This window comes from Acanthisitta chloris, unplaced genomic scaffold (genome assembly GCF_000695815.1).
Source record: "Acanthisitta chloris isolate BGI_N310 unplaced genomic scaffold, ASM69581v1 scaffold7244, whole genome shotgun sequence".
NCBI classification, from domain to species: Eukaryota; Metazoa; Chordata; class Aves; order Passeriformes; family Acanthisittidae; genus Acanthisitta; species Acanthisitta chloris.
In genome coordinates, this window is record NW_008669848.1 from 29994 (window position 1) to 42080 (window position 12087).

The window sequence follows — 12087 nt, forward strand, 5'->3', positions numbered from 1 at the left end:
CTGACCTGGCACTGAGCAGAGCAAACTGGGCTAAGATCATTACCTGAGGTCCTTTCCAGTCTGATCTTTCCCTTGACCCTGAACCTTTCCAATAGTATTTCAGCTCTATAGGTGTTGGTATGAATTGGAAACAGGAGCTATGAAAAGCAGACACATTATAGCTCTGCTCTACACCCTACCAACCATGGCGGGAAAAAATGGTCTTTGAGCACAGCTTAGATCTGCTTTAGGAAACTTCTGACACAAAGAAAAAGTTGACCAAGGAAGCAAAGTATGAGGTTGGTTCCAGGAGCAATTTATGCCTCTTCATCCACAAAGAATAGCTAAAACTCACAAGAACTTCTCATAGAGAAATTCTCTTAATACAGATGCAGATCAAACTCATCCCAAACACAAATTTCTCCCTGACTTTACAACAAGTTCACACTTCATAACTGACAACTGCCATAATATAAAATTCTGGATTTAACAGGAAAAAATATTAAACCAGAGGGTATAAATATGCGAATGCAAAAAGAGCCTAAAACAAAACAACATTTTTAATTTCAAGACATTAATTAATGAGTCAATATCTAAGAAGTCACCAAGATTTCCCTTGTAAAGACTTCCTTCTGAATCTGTAACTAGTTTGGCATTAGAGTCTATAGTCTATAGCCCCCAAAATAATATACTATCAGAAATTTAGTACTGCATTAGTTTAGTCAGTCTGAGAAAACTAAAACACTAGAACAAGTGAAAAACTCTATCACCCAGAGCTGTGTAAAGAGAGGTAAAATGCTGAGCTGTTGCCACTATTGATGTTGCCACAGATTTGTGGAGGTTTTTTAAATCTAAATACATTTTAATGCATCAATTCTCTTCTTTCTCTTGAAATTGCTACTCAAAGGACCTAGTCAGCAATAAAACAAAACTGTATTTCTAGTCCCTTAATGAATATTCTTTATCAGCTGTGCTTTGTGCCTTGGAAACGAACACCTATAAAAAGTTTAATTTGCATTATTTTATTTTTAGGTAGAAGAAAACAGATTGGCTTTTGTAATAGGTAGAGTTTTACATCTCTGTCTTTAATGTGGTAATCCCTTTAGATCAGTTAGTTATGTTTTATGTATCGGTGAAATTTAATATTTTAAGAGAAGAAATGAGCATAGTTTTAACCTCTTTAGAGTTAGCTGCTCCCAAAAATGGGAGATTCCATTTCCAAAGAGGAGTTAACTTTTCACACTAAGGAGAGGAGGGTCAAACTCCTTGTTAGAGGGAGAATGAATCTCCCAGGAAAAATTTCTTGTGCTTCACAATCTACATGACATATGTGGGCTGAAATCAACATGAGTACAGGGGGAAAATGCAGGAATTTTATGGCTCCTAATTAATTTTAGTCTTTTTCTTGCTTCTAATTTTACTTCTATTAAGAATTTTGTAACAGCATCAAGGTCCTTCACATAATTCAATCCTCTTGCTCAAATGATGCTTCCTCAACCAAACAAGGACTGTTTATTCTCACTGCTCATTGCAAAACTGTTTTTGCACACACAGTTTGGGGATGTTTGCTGCTTCTGTCAAATTCCTGCTCTTCATTTCAAGGCTATTATTACCTCATGTTTTGTGCCGAAAATCTGTTTTCTAAAGTTGTTGGGGCCTTCCTATAAGTGAAAGGTGATAGTTGCCTAACAGCACCAAATTCCTTCTCAGAAAGAAGTGTGAACATTGCATTTTCCAGTTTTTATGGTTTATTTAATCTAGTTTTTGCTCTTTTTTTCATCTTTTGCTGTAAGATATTTTCACTAACCATTATTTAGGACAGAAAAAAAATGAAAGGAATATTTGTTGTCTCAATTATCAGTAGATATCCTCACCCTGGAGGGATCGACTCAGCAGATGGAGATTGAATTTGGAATCTATTAACAGTAGAATACAGAGACACTACTTTGAATAAATAGAGCTCTCAAAGGAGATTCTCTATTGCTTCAGCTATCCCTCACTAAGTCAAGATATTTAAGCATGGAAAAGTCTTCTATGATGGTCTCCATTCCTTATCTTCTCTGTTGAGAATCCTTTTGAGATTGAAGCCCTGAAGAGGTTTGTGTAAGCCCCTGAAGAGGTCTCTGCACATCACAAATTGGGGCATTTTTCTTTTTGGTGGTTTTTCTGAGCAAAAATTCAGATCAAAATCCTTCACCTTGCACAAGGCAGATGAAGCTGACTTGAAAAATTCATCCTAGATGAACAAATCCCATTACTTTGCAAAAATTTTGCATCAAACATTGAAGTCATACTGGTTGGACAAAGTGTTTTTAAACAATCAGGAATGAAGAGAGCTTTGTTTTGCTGTTCTTTTAGAAGAGTTTTCCCAAAGTTCAAAGTATTCTCCCAAAAGAGTAGAAACAGATGAAGAATTAAATGAAAAATCTAATAGCTGCTCTTGATCCTTTTGCTGCTCCCAGTAAGAAAGCAATGTTTATGAGACAGAAATAGGCTCGAGGAATCAATTAGGCATTGGGAAAACAGGTGGGTGTAGCAGAGGTGTGAGAGCTTGGGAAGTGGGTAGGGAAAAGGAGAAGAACAAGCCTTGGCCACCTGGTAGTGAAGGGAGAGAAGGTTAATTGGGTGAAGGGCAGTACAGCCATACTTAATATTTTTAGAGACTTATGTTGGTCTCACATCTCATCACTAAATAAGACTGGGTTTAGCTGTGCCTATTCCTTCATATTTTCCCCTCATTTTCAGATCTTGTCCTGTGCCCTGGGAATTCCCTTTGTGCTGACATTAACTGCAAACATCAAGTTTTTCAGTGCTTACAAACAGTGAACATTATCCTTCCTAGGGAGTTTAATGCCTTTGTGCACCATATTAGATTTGCTTTTTCCTCACTCTTCTTTTAGACTTCCTAACTTCAAGTCACTTGTATCTCATCTTCTTCCCAGCAGTTATTCCTCCCTAAAGGATTAACGTATTTGTATGTTACTCATTTTGCAAAACAATGTCAGGCCATATTTTCCCAGAAGGTTCTTTCATCTCCAAACTGTCCCTCATTTATTCTTCAGTCTGTCTGTCTCGTGCTTCTCCTGGAATTCCAAAGACAATGTTTTAAATTATAAAACTAAGTTCTCAGCTTAATGCTGGGGTGGGAATGACTGTAATTTTGGGGGCAGGGAGAGAAGAATCCTAGGCTAATCAGGCATTTTCTTCTTTATTTCTTCACCTGCAATGTTTTCTGCCCCTCCCTTTTCCCAAACCAGTGCTTCCTTCTGCAGGGAGGTATCTGTATCCCTCTGGAATTATTATAGAATCATAGAATTTAAGGGTTGGAATGAGCTTTCTAGATCATCTAGTCCCAACCCCCTGCCCTGGGCAGGGACACCTCCTCACTAGATCAGGTTGCTCAAGGCTCATCCAATCTGGCCTTGAACACCACCAGGGTTGGGGCAGCCACCACATCCCTGGGCAACCTGTGCCAATGTCTCACCACTCTTAGAGTGAAAAACTCTTTTCTCACACCCAACCTAGCTAGACTTTCCCTCCTTCAGTTTATTATGTCACCTTTTACACTGCAGAGAATTCATAGCATGGAAACTGAAATATTCTGAGTTTATGTGTTGTAACAGTGTGTAATACAGTGACATGGTACTGAAAACCATCCATTCTGGGTGAAACCAAAGGCCCATCTAGCCTACTTCCCAGTATCCTACTTCCAGCAATGGACAAGACTAAATTCCTGGGGAAAAGCCTACGAACAGCAACCACAGTTTGCCATCACAGACCTCTTATGTCGGAGCTGATGTCCATCTAGTTAATAAGCCACAATGGACTTTCCTTTCCATCAACTTGCCCAGCCATGCCTTGAATCCACACCAATTTTTACCTCCACAGAACCCTGTGGTAGGAGCTTGCACAGTCCACTATGTAAGGAACCACCTCGTTTTGTTCCCTTGGAATCTCCTTCCTCCCAGGAAGCTGTTGGGGCAGGAGGACACAGCCTGCAGTGCTTTGATACATCTCCTCCATTCTTTCACCATCACCAATCCATCCTTTTTCCAGGCCAAAGTCCACCTACTCATTCCTCATATGGAAGCTGATCCAGACCTTGGATCAGACTTGCAGTTCTTTTTTGGGCAGCCAATGTTTTTGCACTTCTCTTTAGGTTTACCTATAAGGCTAAATGCTCCATTACTGAATCTCATCCTGTCTTTTTGCTGTTCCTCCCACCTAATGTTCATCCTAACTCCTCAGAATAACACTATCGTCTGCAAATTTCATCACGGTGCTTTTCACCTCTTTTACCAGTTTTTCTAAGTACATTAAGCACCACAAAGTCTCAGCAGACCCTAAAGACCATCCCAGCACCAGTGACCTCCTTCCTTGTGAAGGCTGATCCCTCACCTTTACCTTTCATTTTCTCTTTGAACCAAATATTCATCCATGCTAAGACCTTTTATCTCAATATTCAGGACTTCAGTGGATATTTAGTTCACTTAAAAACCTTATGATGAAGCATCTTGTCCAAAGCTCTTCCTGGTCCCCTAAGGAAAACTATCAGCCCAGTTTCCCCAGTATACCTTAACATGTGAGCCAGTATTGACCACTGCACATAGAAAAGAACACTGCAGTTTGGTGAACAGAAAGGCTATTGCTAGGACTGGGAGGTGAAGAATAAATATTTTCCATGACCTGTTCCTCCATCTTTCCTACTTTACATGCACCATTTCTCATGCATGCCTGGGAATAGGTGTCAGCAGAATACATCACTCCACATCAGCTGTGCTTCTGTGAGCTACCTGGATTAGCTACTAGTTGTTAGGTGGATGCTGAAAGACCTTTGATCTTATGAAGTCAGAGTAGGAGCTTTAGTCTTGGAGTGTTTTTTTCTTGGTGATGGTTATTCTTTTTCTTTTCAAAGGTTTCCCCAGAAAATCAAAGCTTGAACTAGTGTTGCAATCCTGAGTGCATACAATGTCTTTTCTTCACTGAGAGTCTTAGAGACTTGTGGAAACTACTGTATAGCCCAGACTGAACATGCAAAATAAGTATGAAGTTTGCACAGATCCAGCTTAATTCTGTGTAAAACAGAATCTGTACCAATGAAAACTTAGGGCAGCTTTGCCTGCTAACATTGAAAACTTAAAACAGGTGATAACAGGTGAAAGTCTACCTGTCTGCATGTATTTTACTCAGACCTTGCCAAAGAATAACTCAAAAAACCCTTTAGTTAAACAGTCCCTGAACTTGTTTTTTGGTGTCTCTGCTGTTTCTCCACCTAACACATCACTGCTGGATGAATCAGCTATTCAAAGGGGGTTTTTTGTTGGTTTATTTTTTTTTAACATACTCAGCTTACGACTATGAATCAGCTATTCAAAGGGGTTTTTTTGTTGGTTTATTTTTTTTTTAACATACTCAGCTTACGACGGTGCAAATAAGATTCCCAAATCCATTCCTCAGATCAAATAAAGGTAATTACAGAGCTTACTGTGGGCGATTCCCAGTGGGAGGGTGGGAGTGGCCACGGGTGGGGCTGTACATGCACAACAGAGAAAATGGGAATGTACCACACCCGTCATAAAACATGCTGCCACAGCCAGCAACAGAAACCATTAGGGTGGATCATCATCCACACCTTCTCATAAAGGCAGAAAGATGGCATGAGATCCCAAGATGAACTCTCAAGTCACAGGGAGATGAGCATGACTCACCCAAAGAGAAAAGGAACGTGAAACAAATTACGAAGCTCCCGAAGGAGCTACGCACTGTGTCCCCCACGTTCCCTCTACATGCTGTTCCCCAAGGAGGATTAAGTAGGGTACACCATGGCACATACAGCCCTGGAGCCATCAATAGGTTATTCATGGGAACACTTTGTTAATCATCTGTATTACACTAACACACAAGTAGCAAGGAACAGAGCCACAACACGTTGTGTGTTGGATAGAGTAGCTGGAGATCCCTGACCCACATTATTTCTTGTACCATTCTCATATGAAGCATTAACCAATCTCCACTCTTACCATGTGTCTTGAAAACCAACTGATATTTGCCTTTCCATTCAAATTTGATGGTGGATTCTAAAAAAATTAGGTCTTGTAGAATATATTGTGGGTATAGAAAATATTGCAGATGGCCTGTAGAATGCTTTGGAAAGGATATATACATATGCTGGAATAAATCAAAAGAGCTTAGAATGGGATAGGAAAAAAGTAAAGTGACCTGGACTGGCATTGCAGGGAGAGGAAAGGAAAGAGGATGGATACAGGAATATGTAGGAGACAATATACATAATTATGGGCAAAAGGGTCACTGAAGCTAACAAATGATGATGTGAAACAAGCTATAAAAAAAGGTAAGAGTGAAGCACAGGTGCAGAGACTCTGAGGGATACCTGGAGAAGAGCAAAGTTCTAATTCCCTAGTACATTCTCCTTGCCTTCAGCAATCTGCAGTTCATGAATGTCTCGGCCAAAAAGTTATCTCCTTATCTCCTGTTCAATTCAATTGCTATAGCAGGTTTATCTTTATAGAATCAACCAGGTTGGAAAAGACATCCAAGATCATCAAGTCCAACCCTACCATGGTTACTAGACCATGGCACTAAGGGCCACATCCAGTCTCAGCTTGAAAACCTCCAGGGATGGTGAATCCACCACCTCCCTGGGCAGCACATTCCAATGCCTGAGCACTCTCTCCCTAAAAAATCTCTTCCTAATATCTAACCTAACCCTCCCCTGGCAGAGCTTGAGTCTGTGCCCTCTTGTCCTGCTGCTGGTTGCCTAGGAGAAGAGACTAATCACAACCTGACTCCAACCTCCTGGCAAGGAGTTGTAGAGGGTGAGAAGGTCTCCCCTGAGCCTCCTCTTCTCCAGGCTAAACAGCCCCAGCTCCTTCAGCCTCTCCTCATATCTTTGTATGATTTTTTTTTGCAAGTTATATGATTGTACTGATAGCTTTACTCTACTTCTTGCACCTACTCATTGCCACTCCCCAGACCCAGAGTAAAACTTTGCTCTGAATTCAGCACAAAGAACTCAGTTACATCCTTGCTGTGATCAGCCCTCGAACACTCAACGCCGTTATCTCTTGTGCTGGTTGGACCTGCCAACCAAGTTGGTTATTCATGACAGAATCACATAGTTTGTGTCATATTAACTACTTTGACCCTTGCAACTGTGTCTGACTTCATGCTTAGATGTCTACTGTAAAGCAATGAAATTTCATACTCCTCCTCCAGGAAGCAGCACAACCATTCATCCAGAAAACAGGACGGAGTATGCAAAGGATTGAGTTTGAAAATGTCAGGTTGCAAAGCTGGTAGGGAGATATAACATCTTTTTTTCTTTTTTATTAGGTTAACTGGTGGAGTTGGAAATATGTATTAGTGTTTATGACGAACAGGAAAAAGGCGCAGGGAAAAGCAAGTCCATATGACAAACTCATTCACCTTCTTAGCTAAATTTTTCCATGCTTGGTTTCTTGTTCAGTGCTGAGTTTCCTTTTTGCTGAGCTAATTTTATGGGTTCAATGCCTATGAGAGACTTTTCTCTATCAAGGACTTCCCAAATGATGGGTCTGCCCAGGCCACAAGAAATATGGAAGCTCTTACAGCATTGTCATGTCAGCCCTACGACATGAATTTATGCCATTTCTGCAAAATTAATACTTTAGCATTAGATTTAAACCCATACAACAAATAGGACCTGCAATGCAGCTGAGGAGAAACTCTGATCTGCTTTGTTTTGGGGGAATTTCTTTGTACTGGAGAGCAACTGTTGTGTAAACACCATGTGCACCTACCTCTAGTTTTGGTTCTCCCATCCCAGAAAGGTGTTAGCAGAACTTCAAATCCTTCAAGGAAAGGCTAGGGACATAACTAATGGTCTGGAATGGCTTCAAAATGAGAAATGACTACGTTTCAGCCCAGAAAAGAGGACAACACAACAAAAAAAATGTAATAAATGACGAAGTCCTCTGCAGAGACAGAGGTATTCATCCTTCCCCACAGTTGGGGTAAGAAGTAACAGGTGCAAAATAGAATATAAATGAAAAAGAAAGTGAAAATGTTATTGTGAGTATAGGAACCTGGACCAAAGACCACAGTGACAGGACCCTATGTATTTTACTATGTTCAGCCATGCAAAAAATGTCCTAGATCTGCTTCTAAAAATGGGTTTTTTTCCCCATACAATATATTTAGGACAAATACTTTCTTTATCTTTGAAAAAAATTTTAGTTTATATGGATAATAGTAGTACTTTATAAACCTGTTCCTATAGCAGATTAAAAACCTGCTGCAAAGACTCTCTCCACCTTCTCATCCAGGAGGCACCTGGATGTTCCAGAGCTCCCAAGAAATTTGGAGAGCACACTTGGACATGGTGGCAATTCCCCTCTGGAGTACCCAGTGATCTCCTGGTATTCAGCCTTGCCTACAGGTAGCCCTTAATGACCAGAAATAAACCCTGATAACTCAGGAATGAGCTCATTAAAAATGACAACCTTCTCCTACAGGAATTCAGTACCTTCATGTAGGTTACCTGAAATTTTAGAATCATAGAATCAACCAGGTTGGAAAAGACCTCCAAGATCAAGTCCAACCCTACTGTGGTTACTAGACCATGGCACTAAGTGCCACATCCAGTCTCAGCTTCAAATCCTCCAGGGATGGTGAATCCACCACCTCCCTGGGCAGCACATTCCAATGTCTCATCACTCACTCCCTAAAAAAATCTCTTCCTAATATCCAACCTACACATTCCCTGGCAGAGCTTGAGTCTGTGCCCTCTTGTCCTGCTGCTGGTTGCCCATGAAGTTTTGTCCCTGGGAGCACAGGTTTGGTGGAGCGATGCCCCTTGTGCCCAGCGCTGAATAAACAAATACCTGCTGTTATAAATTGTGGCCCAATAAATGGGCAGGAGCCAGTTCAATTAGGAAATTTATTGATTGAGCCGCGAGTCTCTGCTCCACCAACGGCGCACGCCCCTCCCCCATAGCCCCCGGTTCGAGACTCTTCTACTTCCGGTTCCGCGTGGCTCTTCCGGTGCACTCTGCGCCTGCGCGAGCCGTTGCTAGGGATGCGGTTCCGGTGTTGCTAGGGACGCAGTTCGATTGTTGCTAGGGGCGGTGTTCGCGTGTTGCTCGGGACGCTGTTCAGTTGTTGCTCGGCAGTCTTGTTCCCACCTTGTGATCGGAGAGCTGCAGATTCCCGTCTCGGCGGCGCTTTCGTGTGTAGGTTCCCCGACCTATTGTACACCTTTTAACTTTTTACCTATATTTTCTATTCTACAGTTAGGCCTTTTTACATATATATTGTGTTAATAAGCTAAAGCAATCCTAAGGTTAGTGTTCTACACATCTGGCAAGATAAGATAACATCCTGCTGTGAGCTTCTACCTTGACTTGTTTCGCTTCAGCAGGTTCTTAGTTACCTTTTGGATCTTACTTTGTTTGCCCGGCTGGCGCATCCCTAAATTCCTTTCTTGGGGCCCATTCCTCTTATCACTTTCTTCCTGGCCCTGGTTAGTATCTCCTCTCTTTGAAGTGTGCGTGTCAGTGTAGAGCAAGGACAAACAAACAGGCGACGCCAGCTGCACCAGCTGCTTAGTAAGAAACTCCCAGTCTATCACTGATTAGTCTTTTTTTTAGCTTCTTTGTTTCATCATCATTACTAAGTAAATTCTTTTACTTAGAATATTTCTCTAAAGTTTTCTGAATATATTTGCCCTATACCTTTTACGTATAGTTTTATTCAGGGTTTAATGAACAAACTCATATGCAACCTTTTACAGTGTCTATCACTCTTAAATTTCCCAGAGAATTCCTAGATCCAGAATGATTCTTCATCATTTCTCCACTTATCACATCTTTTGCCATCTCATGATGCCACCATGTTTCTACCTCCCAATTCCCTTCAGCAATACTTAATGCACAGTCTTCACTTACTGCTGCATGTGGGTGTCATCAATTCACTTTCTCTCAAATCTCTAATGAAAATAATAAAGGACATTACAGTTAACCCTAGACCCTGAAGTGCCTCACTAGGCAACTTCTCCTGCTTATATTTAGCAAATTAAGCTCATTGTTATTCTAGTCCAGGGTCAGTTCAGGTAACAAGTCAGACCCAAACTCAGAGGAAATTATTCCCCATCCAGATCTACAGTCAAATCTACACTTCTTAAGAGTGCTGAAAACCAACTACCTACACATAAACCCATTCAACCCTGTATTTATTTACATCCCTCTCAAATTTCCATATTTGGAATATTCCATATTCCAATCAAAGACTATTCCATAGGCATTGATTCTCATGGAGATATAGCATCAGGCAAACTATAATCCAGCTGTATCCAAACCCTCTTTCCTTCCCCAGTGATTACTGTTAAGCAGGCAGCAAACACATATGTTACAAGATGCAGAAAGGGTCTCATGGTTGCAAATTTTCTTCACAGCCCTGATGAATTAACTTATTTGCCACTCAATATGCCAAAGTTATTTCCAGAGGTAGTAAAACATGGGCAGTACCCACTAGCTACCCATTAGAGAATTGAGCTCAGAAGCCTTGAATAAGAAAGCAAAGTTAAATGAAGCAAACTCATAAGCAGATTTAAATTCAGAAGAGAAGAAATTACAATCCTTAGAAGCTCTGTAAAGTTATTCAAGTATCCTGTAATCAAAGTCCAATACATCCTGTAAAGAGGAGCAAGGAAGCAGTAAGAAATTTATGTGGCCAAACCAGAGTGCTGATCCTGCTCCTGAAAACATCTCCTAAAAACAGGGCAGGCCTTGGTTGCTAATGTTAGAGATCAACAAAGCAATGATAGCTTTGATGAACCAGCACAGCCTTCAGTGTCGGCCTGGCAGGAATAACCTTAGACAGCTCCTGAATTCATTGAAAGCCATAAAAAACCCCTGATTCTCTTTGAGAAAGTCCTTTTCTTCTGGAAGTTATGAGTGGAAATATTCCTGTATACATGACAAGTGTTGACCACAAAATTCTGGGCACTTCCACACTATTTGGAGCATGACATTATGGACTGACATATGACAGGTTTTTAACGATAAACTGAAAAATGGAATTCAGATCTCTCATGGCTTCTCTGACTCCTTTCTCATAAAAGACTTGAGGGGAAAAATCCCGTATAGTTATTTTTTTCTTGCACAGGAAAACATCTGTGTGATCTGGAGAGTTAAAGGATGATTTGATGCTTTGGGGAGGGAGCAGAGATTGCAGAAATCAGTGTCAAGCAAGGCTCAGGGAGCTGCCTAAGGCAGCACAGGGGATGAATTACCAATTGGGGAACATCCAAACACTTTTCTCTCCTGAAAACCGATCTCAGCCCCAAGGGATGCAGAGAGCACTTACAGTAACATGCAGCTTTCGGAGCAGTTCAGGTTGCTCAGGGCTGAGCTCTGGTGAAGAGTGTCACCAGGAAAATGCCTCCAATAGGCAGGGAAGACACAAACCCAAGGATTGTTCAGGCTGCGGAATGCTGCCACAGGAGTCAGTCATGCAGAGCTAATAGATCAGCTGCTGTTGCCTTGCTTACCCCAACACTCAGCTGAGGTTACAGTTTCTCACTCTTTTCCTTTTCTTTTTTTTGAAGAGATAGTTATCGAGTCACAGGAGCCCTGAATTGTCATGCAACATTTACAACAGTCAAAATGACATGAAATGGTTCCAGCTACATCTGGGATAATCAGATACCTCTTTCCAAATCAAAGCATCATTGTTTTCTTTAACACGTCCTACATCCAGGCAACCCACAACTTCCTTAAGCTCTGTCTTCAGGAACAGTTTATTGCAAATGATTTATTGTAATCCTGGTTTATTGGCAACCTTCCCTGACTGTAATTTCTTCTCTTAAAAAAAAATTTGTCAGTACTTGGTCTGATTTTTCTGTACTAGAATCAGCATTAACAACGCAAAGTGGCTTGGAGATCGTTATTAATTTGCTTTTTTGGTTTGCTATAAATTCTTTCTACAAAATAAAGCGTCTCTAAAGGGACATTTTAAAAAGAAAAAAAAAAAGAGATTTCAAGAGCAGAAACAGCAAAGATTTTTCAGTGTGTTGAATTTGCAGTTTCTACTGCTCTGTATTCATAGCCT